General features: G+C 37.2%; 1 pseudogene; it reads left to right on the top strand.

Annotated features, from left to right (window-relative positions):
- Positions 1–281: 281 nt before the first annotated feature.
- On the top strand, positions 282–11,881 carry LOC150005020 (lariat debranching enzyme-like; annotated as a pseudogene).
- The last annotated feature ends 2,582 nt before the right edge of the window (positions 11,882–14,463 follow it).

The raw sequence follows: 14,463 nt of genomic DNA, 5'->3' as shown, positions 1-14,463 counted from the left end.
GAATTAGCTAATCTCACCTGCTCAGTTATTTCGCTTAGTTTAATTTTAACAAACTAAATTTCAATTTCTGGGGACTTCTATTTTTATTTTTTTACTATTGTCGTGATTTTTTATTACCTGTCAAATTGCTAAGACTTAAAGACCTGCGAAAACAGGCACAGCTGAATCCATCTGAAAGCTCTTTGGAACCCCAGGGTTATTCCTGCCTGCCCATCTCTCTCGCGCGAGATTTGAAACCGGAAGTCAATTTTAGTGCAGGCGTCTCAACAAGGCAGCAGCAGCCTTGCTGAGGTTGGCGGGAGCTGAACGAGCAGACTGGTGTCTTCCCTCCGAACTGGGCTTGCTTTGCTCTAGGGGGTTGCGGACAGTGCTCCCCGCCTCAGGCCGGCAGGATGCGGGTGGCTGTGGCCGGCTGCTGCCACGGAGAGTTGGACAAGATCTATGAGACGCTGGCGCTGGCGGAAAAGCGCGGCCCGGGGCCCATAGACTTTCTGCTGTGTTGCGGCGACTTCCAGGCTGTGCGCACCGAGGCGGACTTGCGCTGCATGGCTGTGCCCCCCAAGTACCGCCACATGCAGACTTTCTACAGGTGAGGTGCGCGGCGCGGCCCTGGGACCCGGCGCTGCTAGGTGTGACTAGCTAGCAGTAGGGAGAGAACCCGGAGTGGGTTCGACTCCCCTCTGCCACTGACTAGCTGTCTCTCTTAGTTCGCATCTTTGTTCACGCTCTGCGTCTCTAGCAGCGTTTAGTAAATGTCACTTTTCTTCTCTCTAGTCACCTCGCCTGTCTTATTTGTTTCGGAAGGCGTCTCAACCTGAGGCCAAAAACGTGAAGGAAGAAGCTGACGGGTTAACCTACTACTTGATAGGACTCTGGGACGAATTCATTTAATGACCCTGGAGCTTTCATTGGGCGCCTGCTATGTGCTAGTCCCGGTTCTAGAAGCTAAGGTTACAGCAGTGAACTAACAAAGTTCTTGACCTCACTGGCTTGAAACCCAAGGTGGCAGCCCTTCAGTCTTAAGGCCAGAGATAGGCAACTTTTAAAATTGTTTATTTTATTTTTCAATTACAGTTTACATTAAGTATTATTTTGTATTAGTTTCAGGTGTGCGTTCATAGTGGCTGAACAGTCATATACCTTCGAGAGTGATCCCCTCATATGGAAACTTCATTTAAAAAGAGATTTTAAAACTTTTCATGATGAGCTCAGATTTTTTTCCCTTAAGACCTTATTTTGCTTTTCTGCTACGTCGAATTGTATTAGGCACACCTAATTGCTTTTCTCTGTGTCTCATTTCTGCTATGACAATGGGAAACGTTACTCCTATGTTCCAGGTATTATTCTGGAGAGAAGAAGGCCCCAGTTCTCACAGTCGTCATTGGGGGAAATCATGAAGCCTCAAATCATTTGCAAGAGTTACCCTATGGTGACTGGGTGGCACCAAACATTTATTACTTCGGTATGTGTTTCTGGGTCAGTTCTTGGTTTGATGGGATGGAAGAGTCTGTTAAGATTTGTATTCCAGTTGGGCAACATCTTGAGATGCATGGTGTTTGGGGTATGTCTCTTAACATGGCAATTTAATTAAAATAATTTATGTTGGTAATCATGAAAATATGTCCATGCTTCATCTAGTGTTTTAAGCAATAGTTACTGTAACTGCAAAGACTTTACACAGTTTTCACTTTCTTTATTTTTCCCCCACTCTTTTTATTAAATTTAAAAAAACTAAGTTTTTATAAGGGAAATTGTTAAACATACACAAAAACAGAAAATAGTTCACTATCTGAAAGTAGAGTGTTCCTATGAATACTTCCATTAATTTACATGCAAAAATTTTGAGTGTTCTCCGACCCAGAAAATAACCTACCAAATCCTACGAATACACTTAATCACATCTAGTTTTATGCTAAGTATACCTTTCTTAGAAGCTCTCTTAGACTTTTGTGCTACCATAGAACACGACTTGCTAATGGATGCAGAAAATAAGCCGAGATGAAGCGCGGATGCTTAGACACAGGTCAAAACTATGGTGGCTTGGAAGCAAGGACTGCTCTCCCTGCTCTGCATGCACGCTGCAAAACAAATTCTGAGTGCTGTTTTGGCTTTTCACCTTTTTTTTTTTTTTTTTTTTTTTTTTTTTTTTGGTGCAAGCAAAACTCCTCTTCACATTTCTTCCAGTTACTATGTAGGTCTCTCATATAAGTGAAGTGGTATAATATAAATTTTTAAAAAACTGGGAATTTCTACCTTCAACCACTGTTATCATCCTGCCATCCTTATTTCAACCCATTCTCCCCTAAATTACTTTGTGGGAGAAAGCAACTGGATATTTTAAAGCAAATCTCAGCCATGAGATTATTTCACTCAGTACATATTTTTTAAGTGATAAGGATTTTTAAAAATACCATAACTACAGTGCCATTATTATACCTAACTAAAATAACAGAGTAATTTGTTATTTTCTGCTGCCTAGTTCATGTTTAGATTTCTCTAATTATCACAAAGATGTGGTTTTTATAGTTGATTTGTTCCAATAGGATCCAAACAAGTTCCGCAGATTTCATTGGATTGTCATGATTCTGAAGTCTCCTGGGCTCTAATTCTTCCTTTTCTCCCTCTCCTTCCTTCCCCCATACCATTTATTTGTTGAAGAAAAATGCATATTTTCTTTTAGAATTTCCTGCATTCTGGATTTAGCTGTTGGAATTCACTGAGTTGTTCAACATGTTCCTTTTATCCTCTGCATTGCCTATAATTTGCATTTAGATTTACAGACCTGATCAGATTTGGGTTCAGTTTTAGTCCCTTTAAACGATACAGTCCTTTTCTCTCTTTACTGAAATGTTTATAGGTGTTTCTGAAAACTACAGAAACTTAATTTCTCTACTTCACTACTGATCAGCTTTTGACAGCTGCAACATAATGAAAAGGTGAAATTGTCTGAAGCTTATTCAGAAATGAAATATAGAAACTGCAGGTTCCTTATATGTTACACTTGTTGACTTTCAGATATATAACATATAAATCCATCATAGGACACTTATTATCTATTCCCACACTCCACCCTCATATTCCATTAGGTACCTTTTAACGCATCCTCTTATTTGTTTTTTTCTTTCTGCTTAGTCTCTTGACTGATCTGCTTCTAGGCCACTGCTCCCTAGACTGCCTTATATATTGTTGGCATGTTACTACATAAAAGAGTAAAGTCATCATGCTACTTTATTTTCAGATAATTTTAGGACTGCATTGAATTCTAGGCCTCTAAACTGTTGAGTTAGTAAAGAGATTGCTTTTGCCTGTAGTAATCTTACCTAACTGTGTAATTTTTCAGGTTTGGCAGGCGTCGTAAGATACCGAGGTGTAAGGGTTGGTGGAATCTCCGGTATCTTCAAATCTCATGACTATCGAAAAGGTATTGTTGTTCTGAATTGTTTTCAAACTTTAAAACTTACGTGCCCCAGAGTTTCTTAAGCATAATATATAGTTTGACTTTTTCATTGGATTTCTTCTATACACTGACTGATTTAGTCTCATAATTTATATTATGAAATATTTTATGCATATGGAAATATAGAGGACACTAGAATGTGTCATCTGTATCCACCGTCAAGCGTTTATCAATTCTTAGTATTTTTGCCATTTTTAGTTTTGATTTTTAAGAACTAAAACAGTATAGGTAAAATTGAAACTCATTATCAGTGCTCAATCTCATTCTTCTTTTATCTCTCCTTTTCCTCATGATTCACTATTCTGAATCATTTTATATCATGACCATATTTGTAACAGCCTTAAACAGTATATGTCATGTTTTAAACTTCATATAAATGTATCATTTTGTATGTATCTTCCTTCAGCTTTCTTCTTTGTTTAATATGTTCTTGAAATCTATATTGATATATGTAACTCTAATATATTCATTTTAATTTGTGAATAGTATTCTGTTGTATGAGTATAGTTGATCCTTTAACAACACAGGAGTTAGAGGCATTGACCCCTGTGTGGTTAAAAGTCCACATATAAATTTGACTTCCCCAAAACTTCAGTTGCTCCTTGATATTCATTAGGGATTGGTTCCAGGACAGCCCATCACCACCACCGATGTGGATACCCAAATCCATGGATGCAGAAGGCCTTTGTGTAAAATGCTATAGATCAATACACACAGTTGGCCTTCCGCATCTGTGTACTCTCAACTGCAGATCAAAATAGTACAGGTATCTGTTGAAAAAAAAAAATCATCTCTAAGTGGACCTGTATAGTTCAAACCCATGTTGTTCAATGGTTATCTGTTTACCACTTTATACTCATCCTACAATATCTGAATGAATTATACCTTGATATGAAAATTAAAGGAATAGCTTGGACTCACATTTGATTAAAAAATTTCTAGAATTAAATTACAAAGGTAAAACTTACATCCTCAATGTAACTGTTAAGTTACAAGTCCTTTCCCAGTGCCCTGCTCTCCATGATTCTAAACTGTTGGCATGGGCATACAAAAATAAGCTGTCTCCTACGTGGCAGGCGTGTGTGCAAGTGGCACTCACTCTTTGGAGGGACCATTGGGAATATCTGTGGAAATTATAAAAGTCCTCTAACCCAGGAGTTCTACTTCCAGGAATGTAGCTATAGGTATATTTCACATGTGCAAAATGGTGTATGCAAATTTGTTTATTTCGGTTTTTCTTGTAATAGCAAAAGGTAGGAACTAATTAAATATATCTTGTATATACAGTATCATGCTATGAAACCATTAAAAATATAAAGGGAAAAAAAGCAGATCTGCGTGTAACTGATATGAAAAGAACTCCAAAATATGTTAAGTGAAAGAAACAAGGCCCAGAACATGTATAAAGTATACTGCCATTTGTATAAAAAGGGTGAGGATAAAGACAGGTATATTATATGCATAGATGATATTCCCAGAGTAAAATAACTAAAACCTGATTAATACTAGCTGCGTCTAGGTAGTGTTGCTGATGGCTGGGGGGACGGGAATAGAAGGACCCCTCCCATTGTTTGGCAGTTTTATCTTGGTAAAATTTATATACCATTTTAAGTATACAAGTCAGTGGTTTTAGCAAATATACTGAGTTGTACCTCTAGATTTTGCCAACATCTAGATTTAGACCATGCCTATCACGCCTTAAAAGTTTTGTGCCTATTTGCAATTCATCCCCACTCCCACCCAGCCCTAGTGATCTACTTATATATTTTCTAGGAGGAACACTTTTTACTCTAGACCTTTCTGAAGGTTTTTTTTTTTTTTAAGTATGTGAATGAACAGTAAATTAAATATAATTTAATTTAAAAAATCACAAGCCCTGAATGATCTGGATTCATAGCTTGTGATTACTTAGTAGTTGAGAATATCAGCATATAAAGAGCAGTGTTTTTTGGAAATTTTTAAGAATCAAAAGCATTGGTAACAGACATGAGTTTTAGGGAAGTGAATGTATCTATTTATATTTGCAGTCTTTAAAGGTGTTGAATACAGCTTACTTCTCTTCTTCAATTTAGGGTCATTTTGAGTGCCCACCTTATAATTCAGCTACAATAAGGAGTATATATCATGTGAGAAATATTGAAGTCTATAAATTAAAACAGGTATGTAAAAAGTACATTATGGCAGACTTGAAAAAATGTTAGTGTATTTGATCATTTTGGTATATTACTTTCATGAAGAGCTTAATTCAATATTTCTGAAATTTGGATTTTGAGTTGTTTTTAGGAGATTCACAGGTGAACATTAAAATACTTTTATGGTTTTAAATTTATTTTAGTGAGCACAAATAAAGCATTTAATCCATGATTTTAGATATTATTATTTAGGGTAAGGCTAAAGAATATATATTGAAATAAAGTGACACTTTTAGGAAAATATTAAAATATTTTATTTTAAAGAATGGTATTAAGTAGGAAATAAATAACAGTAAATGTGACAGAAAACATGGGAAAATCGTGAAGGTGGTGTCGAAACACTGGCTTAAGTGGAGAGTTGGTAAAGCTAGGTGTTTGTTTGAGGACCCGTTCAACACCTGACTCTGGGCTAAGCAGTTTGCACACATGATATTTCGTATCATTGCCACTCAGATTCTGTCACATTAAGGATGAGAGGCCAGTGCTCAGAGAGATAAGCAACCTGCCCAAGATTTCCCTAGTAGTTAAGTGGCAGAGCCAGTCTGAGTGGACTCAGGCTCTTCCCACCATACCACACAGCCTCTGGGGGAGCATAAGGATGCTCCCGGGCATTTCTTTAATGCCCTAGGCATAGCAGTTCCTTACGTGGAGTGCATTTTCCCTTTCGCCGGTCTAAGTCCTACCAGTCCTTGAAGACCCAGCTTAGATATCACTTTGCATCCAGTGTTCTAGTTTAAAGTTATCACACTTCACTGAATTTTCATTGCACTTATTGCCCATATTAGTTATTCAGTGGTTATCATATCTTTTTTTATATTTTATGTTGTCTTAAACAATTACGTAAGTTATTTAAATTTAGTTTCCCAAGTATTTGTTTCAGATTACTTGGAGGTGCTAGGATGAATACGGTATGGAGTATATTTTGTATCCATCGTGCAGACACCAGCTACCTTAAATACCTCTAATATGATTTATGTAGTAAACAGTTTTTTTGTGTATACTATGTGAATCCACTAGATAGAAGAAAAGTAGACTATATCTTTGGGTTTACTGTATCTTTTATATTAGATGTCTTATGAAATCTGGTGTCTCTGGATCTTAAAAGAGTAGTTTCTTTACCAAAAAGGGTTAATACATATTTTAGAAACCCAATGCTAAAGACCATAGCTGATTGGCAGTTTAATTGAAGTGGGCCTTTGTTGACCTGCCTTCCTGGAAAATAAGGATAATTTGTGAGGCAGAGAGAAAACTTCCCTTTTGCCTCTGTGAGTGAGTAGGTTAGTACTTCTGTGACTTCCTTACAATAAGATCCTTAGAATTACACAGAAATCCAGAGACCTAAGTGGTAAATGGTTGCATGGTGGTAGAGAGAAGAAAGGGGGATTGCTTGTGGTCCATCTGTTTTCAAGAGGTGTTTGTTTGTTTGTTTTTTCTGTTAAAGCTGAAGCAGCCTATGGACATATTCTTATCTCATGATTGGCCAAGAAGCATATACCATTATGGAAATAAGAAGCAACTCCTTAAGACTAAATCTTTTTTCTGACAAGAAGTAGAAAATAACACCTTAGGAAGTCCTGCTGCCTCAGAGCTTTTAGAGCACTTAAAGCCTACTTATTGGTTTTCTGCCCACCTTCATGTGAAGTTTGCAGCCTTGATGCAGCATCAGGTAGAAAACACAATATTTATTCTTTCGCTTAACAAACACTTATTGAACATCTATGGGCTATGCACTGTTGACATAGTTGTAAAGTTAGAGAAAGAAATGAAAGATAACTTTCCTTTTGTGAATAACTCGGTATCCAGTGAGGGGAAGAGACAAGCGAGCAATGATAAATTCGTGCAATAAGTTGGTGATAAAGAGTCCTAGGGTGCTGTGGGAGCAGCTAAACTGGGAAATGGTGAGACGGGGATGTGGACAGAGAGCTTGAAGTGAGAGAAACTTTTCCGAAGGAATCAATGGTGCCAGGAAGAAGTAGATTATGAGGGTAATCGAGGAAGAGGGACCAATGTGTGCAAAGTCTGAGTACATGGTGCCTTTGAGGAACTGCAGCTAGTCCCCATGGCTGAGGCGTAGACCCTGGGGCAAGATCACAAGTGCCTTCTGCGCCGTGCTCTGGAGTGTGGGTTTTAACCAGAGGGAACAGGTAAAGCTGGAGACTGATGAAGTCAGATTTTCATTTTCAAAAGATGAGTTAGGCAGCAGTTTTGCAGATGGATTGGAGTGTTATAAAATAGGAGGTAGAGAAGGCTATTTAAGCAAAAGATGAGATTTTAACCTAAGGCCAAAGGAACACAGAGTGAAGCAGAGTCTAGAGAGATTTTGGAAGTAGAATCATCAGGATTTGGTGAGGGAGGGAGAAGGAAATCTACGATAACATAAATTTTCCTTGTATAGCTGTATGGCTGGCATGTTTTATGGAAGGTAGAGAATAAATACATGTCCATAATGAGGCTTTTATGGAAATATGTGGTTCTTTCTCCCATCTCTCATTTCTACTGCACTCTGACTTGCCCATAAAGTATTTCAAAGGGAAAATATTTAGAAAATTACTGGGTTAACGAAGTTAGAGATTTCTTCTCAGGGTCTCTATAGAATTTCTGAGTCTTTACTGGACTTGTGGGCATTGCCTTACTCCAAGAGTGGGATGTGATTTCCAGTGCTTCCCAAACTTACTTGACCAAACACTTCTCAGTGGTAGAGGTACACTTTAACTCTGTCCCCCAGACACACTTTGGAAGGTTCCATCTCAAAACATTCCTGTAGGCCCTTTCTGTTGTGGGCTTATTCTCCCTGGTTTCACTGGGAGGAGGCGAGCTTACTCCTTTCATTTTCCAAACTCCGAGTCCAAGTCATCTCTTTACATCAGTTGCCTTTTCCATGTGTGTCACTCTCTTCTGTCTCTTAGGCTCCTGACAGGCTTGGACTTGCTTTCCCACCCTCCTCCATCTCCTGTTATCAACCAGGGACTTGTATCTGCATTGACGACATATTTGCTCCCCTTTTCTTGGCTTCTCAACCTCCTCTGACTTTGCCAGTGTTCTCTTTCAGCCCCTTCACTAAAACCAAAGGTTACAACTTCCTTCAGAACTGCCCTGCAGCCAGCATCTGCCTGTGATCTCTGTGCCTTCCACCTCTCTTTGTCCCTCATCAGAACCGAATGTTGATAACTGGTCCTCAGCAGGACATCCCAGAGCTTGTTTCTTTGAATTTTTTCCTCTATGTGCCTTACTATTTTTAGTGAGTTATGTTTTTACCAATTCCAATATGACCTTTATGTTTGTGACCCCTTCCATGTTTCTTTCTGACAATTCACTTTTCGAAAAATACCTTTATTGGTATATAATTTACATAAAATTTATTAGTTTAAATGTATTCAGTATTTTTTGTGTGTGTACAAACATGACATAATCCAGTTTTAGAATATTTCCATCATCCCAAAAGATCCTTTGTGTCTGGTTGCTGTCAGTTGTTCTTATCCTCTGCCCCAGACAAGCACTAATCTGCCTTGTGTCTCTGGGGTTGGCCCTTTCTGAACCTTTCATGTAACTGTAATCATAACATACGTAGTCTTTGGCACCTGCTTTCCTTTATTTGCTTGTTTTGGGGCTTCATTTATGTTGTAGCATGTATCAGTCTTTTATTCTTTTATTATTGAATAGTATTTCATTCTGTGGCTATTTTGCATGTATCTTTGGTGTTGTGTCTAAGAAATCTTTGCCTAACCCAAGGTAACAACAGTTTTCTTCTATGATTTCTTCAAAGTTATACTTTGAGCTCTGCCAATTTACTTCTAAGGTCTTCTGTGATATTTAATCCTTTTGTTATATACTTCTATTTATGTGTTAAGTGCTTTGATTTCACATTATTATTATTAATATTCTCTACTTTGATTTCTGTAAGGAGATTGAAGCCCAGAGAGCTTAAGTGCTATTTGTTGCACAAGTGATTAGAGAACTAACTTGCTTTGGAAGAGTAACAGTTGTTCCTTTGACACACAACTTTGTGTAACAAAGATTATTTCCATCCTGTTCAATGTATGAATTATCTGTGATATTTTAACATTCTTACCTAAATCATGGTTCATATTGTTTAGGCCAAGGATAAAGGACAGACTGCCAAAGCAACCAAATTTTTAGCCTTGGACAAATGCTTACCCCATACAGACTTTCTTCAGGTAAAAAGAAAATGAAATAATTTTGCAACATAGTTTTACTCTTCCAGTAATTAAAAAAATTTAATTTTTGTCTTCTAAATTATTAATTTGTGCTTTTGTAACTTATGTAATTAAGAATTCTTTGGGAATATTTACATTATATTAATATTTTTAGGCTATTGAATTCAATTCCTTTGAACATTTATTGTTATATCGAAATCCTTAGAGTATTAAAAATAGATGTGTATTTCTTAAAATTACCAATTTCTTCCTGTAGGTAATAGAAATAGATCATGACTCCAGTGCTCCTGATTACTTGGAGTATGATATTGAATGGCTCGCTATTCTCAGGGCTACAAACAATCTTATTAATGTGACTGGGCGCTCATGGAATATGCCTGAAAATAATGGCCTGCGTACAAGGTAAGTCTGACCTTATTTAGGACTTACTCTCTCCATGTATGTAAGGTTTTTGTGCTCCCACCCCCCCCCCCCTTTTTTTTTTATTAAGGGGAAAACTGTTAAATGAGTGTAAGAATAATTCAGGTTTTACAAGAAAATGGATTGCTGAATACCAACCCAAATAAGTGTATAAGTGATTAAGTGTACATAAAACAATAATATAGTGGAGAGTTGGTTTACACTTTAAAATAATTTATACTTGCTTTAGAATGTAAGGACAGCTTTTTCTATGAATTATTTTTATTTGAAAGTGGTCCTTTACTAAATTAACTATAATTTCACTAAATGGAATTTAGCTATATGGTTTATTTTTTTTATCCTTGCAGCTGAAGTTCATAGTTAGATTTATCATTTATGATCTGACTCCAATAAAATATAAAAGACCATTGTTTTGTACTTTTATATGTGGGATTATAGTGCAACAGAAGAAGCAATGAATGAAGTATTGGAAAAATTGAATCATGACCTCAAAGTTCCACTTAACTTTAGTGTGACAGCTGCTTGCCACAGACACAGATGCAGTTGCTTCATAGGATCAATCCACAGTCTTCGGAAGAGCAAAGGAGAACATAACTTGTGTGGTGAATATGAAGAACAGGATGAAGCAGGGAGCAATGACTCTGGAGAAGATCCTAGTGAGTATAACACAGACACATCTGCCCTGTCCTCTGTTAATCCTGATGAAATAATGTTAGATGAAGAAGAGGAAGAGGAAGAGGAAGACAGTTTTGTAAGTGCACATAGTGACATAAATACAACATCCCTAGAACCTTCCTCGGACCAAGCTTCTGACTTTTCTGCGAGCTTTTCTGATGTCAGGATCTTGCCAGGTTCCACGTTTGTCTCTTCTGATGATACACTGAGTTCCCCAATGGGCAGAGAGGGGAAACCTGGCGAGGCTGTGGAGTCTGGAGATGGGAAGGACTTAACTGAAGTGCCATTGAAGAGGCCGAGTGATGAGCATGAACCTGAACAAAGAAAGAAAATTAAAGAGGAGGAATCAAGCCATCTATGCTGCAGTGGATGATGATGATGCAGCATAAGAGTTTATTTGTCTTAGTATATATGTAGATAGGTGATTTTTAAGACTATATTTTTAGAATTGGGTTTTTGACTGAAGACTTAACTTTGTAATAATGAAGTTACATGGAGAATTGACTTTGCCTTTAGGCCTGTATATGTTTCAGATACAGACATTAAAATGTCATCTATTTACTTGAGTACCCTTTTTTTAAGGACAGATATTACTCACTTTCATTTTTTTCTGCAAGACTTATTAAATACCTGCTTTGTGCCAGGCCCTCTTCTATAAGATGGCACTATAATGATGACTAACATGGATTTCTTTTTGCCTTCCAGGAATTACTACTACTGTGAATATTTTGGTGAATAAAATATGGCATATTTCTATTTTATTTTACAAAGTGAAGTCATTATTGTATATATAATTATGTATGGTTTATTTTCATTTATTATAAATATTCTCCCTGGTTCACTCTTAATGTCTGTCAAATGTAATTGAAACTGAAGATGGGAAATACGATTTCAGGGAATTAATTACTTTAAATACTAGGCATTGGTAAACATAAAATTTTACGCTGAATTGCTGTGATTAATATAATTCTCTTGACTTTTGCATATTACATTTCAGCCTTAGCCTCAGTTTTAAAGTGACTGTAGTAGCCAAGTACAGGTCACAATGTATAGGTTATTTTTGGAATAGTTCAGCTTCGTGCTAATTATGAGCTCATTGAGTTGCACAAATGCTGCCCTTCATGCTGCATAGTGGTTGCTGGTATTAAAGTATTTTTAAAGAGCCATGTGGATAAAGTCCACCTCTGTCCTGTGTCTGGTTAAACTGCCTGAGCCGCCTCAAAAGATTTTGGCCCTGCACATTGGATCAAGAGCAGTAGAATCCAAAGACTGTTCCAGGCTGTCACAATCCCACAGCGGTGCAAGTCCAGGAGCCAGTCTAGAACGATAGGACAGATGGCTGCCATCTTGTCAGCTTTTGACTCAAAAAAGGCCTAGGACTTTGGGATTTTTATCTTTATTACCTTCCATTTTTGTTTCTTTTTTGAGTTGAGTACTTAGTTTGCCTATTTTAATTTTCTTTCTTTACATAAAGTATTCAAAAGCTATGGATTTCCTCATCACTGATTTAACTGAGTCTCATAAGTCTGACATTTACTGTTTTCCCCCCAGAAACTCTTAATATAGATACAAGAAGAAAGTACGTGATTAGATATAAAATAAGTAATAGCTAATAAATGGTGGTTCTCAAAAGAAATGGACAATTTCTGTAGCTTATGAATTAAAATGAAAGCACAAGTACTAAAAAATAAATAGCCACTGAAACAGGATATTCACATAAACGTAAGATTACTCTACACAACTTGATACTACATATATATTTGATAAGTGATTAATTTCCTATGAAAATACAATTTTCTCAAATTTATCCTATTAGAGATAGAAAATTTAAAAAAAATTTCGTAGAAGGAATAGACAAAGTTTTTGAAAGATTACTCCTGCAAAAGTACTCAGCCCAGGTGGTTTCAGGAGGAAACTACCAAATCTTCTAAAGGCCAGATAATCCCTAATGCTATGTAAACTGTTCCAAAATACAGAAAATGAAGGAAACTTTAATTGTGTGTGTGTGTGTGTATTTTTTATGAAGCAAGTACAACATATAAGATGGCACATAAAACAAACCAATTTCACACACCAATATTAACATAAAAGTCCTAAATAAAAATAAATAAAATTAAAATATTAGCAAACAATCTATCCCACATTTCCAGATGATACAGCACGACTGACAACTTTGACAAAGTTTATGGGCCAATTCTGATTTTTTTTTTTTAATAGTAAAATCTAGTATCCTGTTTAACAAGGAAATATTGTGCATATCAAGAAACAAGATGAGGACACCTGCTACTTATATTACATTTTAACATTGTGTTGATGGAAAGTGCAAAACAATCAAAAGAAAACGAGGAGGGGAGTCAGAATTGCAAAGGGGACACATTCATGTATGAAAAATCTTTTAACTCCATAGCTGAAAGTCTTTTTAAAAGAAAGGGTTTATCAGGCTACTGCTAGCAAAAATGACCAGTCTTGGGGAATGGCGTGAAGGGCTAACAAAAATAATACTTTTCCTCTCACTTTCTAAGTTCTAGCTGGGCTAATTATCAAGTTAACAGATTAAGAGGAGAAAATGAAATTTTAATACAGGTGCATGGGAAAGCCACATAAGCCTGAAAATTCCAAAGCTGGGCAAAATAGGGCATTTATGTCATTTTGGACAAGGGAGAAGGGGGGGTGGGGCAGTGATGGGATTTCCAAGGAAGCTGGCAATTTGCAGGTGGTTGAGAAAGAACAGAACACGCAAGGGCAGGTAAATTTTTGTTGGCAATCCAGAAACGAAGACATGAGGAGAATGGTCATCAACAAGCTGCAGCTTAAGAGTCTTCCCAAAAGGCAAAACTTGGTCACCTGCAGACTAAACCACCAGCGGCATGGCTAGATAGGAAATACCTGTCCATTGTCCTGGAATTTTGCAAGCATTTTTATACATCAGGTAGTGGGGTGGAAGATGATAGCCTTTCTGAGAGGATTGACGTTAGCTATAGACAAAGGAATGGGAGAAAGGGAAGCGGGGCTAGTCCTGGGATAGGTCCGACAGGGTCCTCAAAGAAGTGTCACTCCTGTGGATTAACTGTGGGCAGCAGACTGGAAAGTCCATGGGTAAATAAGAAGCGAAAGCGGAGGCTCCTGGGCTTATGGGAATTGTCAGAGGTGGTCCACGGCTATTATTACTAAGAAGCTAACTGTTTCTTTCCCTCATTCTCGGGGAGCTGGGTTTTTGTTTGTTTTTAAATTTAGAACATCTCATAATCATTTTTTCTTATCATATATACAGAAGACCTGATAGCTTAGGTAGAAAGCACAAGGAAATCAAAACTGAAACTAATACATTAAAATACGTACACAAAGTAAGGCAGTAAATCAGTAAATAGTAAAATCTAAAATTAAGATAAAACCAGACAGTTTTCACATGCACAATTACTAGTGAGTGACATGATATAAGGAGTTCGGACTAGCCATCAGCCTGACGAAGACGAACGTTATGGCTCAAGGCATGGGGACTCCCCCATGCATCACCATCGACGGATACACCCTGGAGGTTGTCAAC

This window comes from Furipterus horrens, unplaced genomic scaffold (genome assembly GCF_987537825.1).
Source record: "Furipterus horrens unplaced genomic scaffold, mFurHor1.1.pri manual_scaffold_7, whole genome shotgun sequence".
Lineage (NCBI taxonomy): Eukaryota > Metazoa > Chordata > Mammalia > Chiroptera > Furipteridae > Furipterus > Furipterus horrens.
The sequence above is the reverse complement of the archived record's forward strand: the minus strand, read 5'-3'. Positions and strand labels throughout refer to the sequence as shown.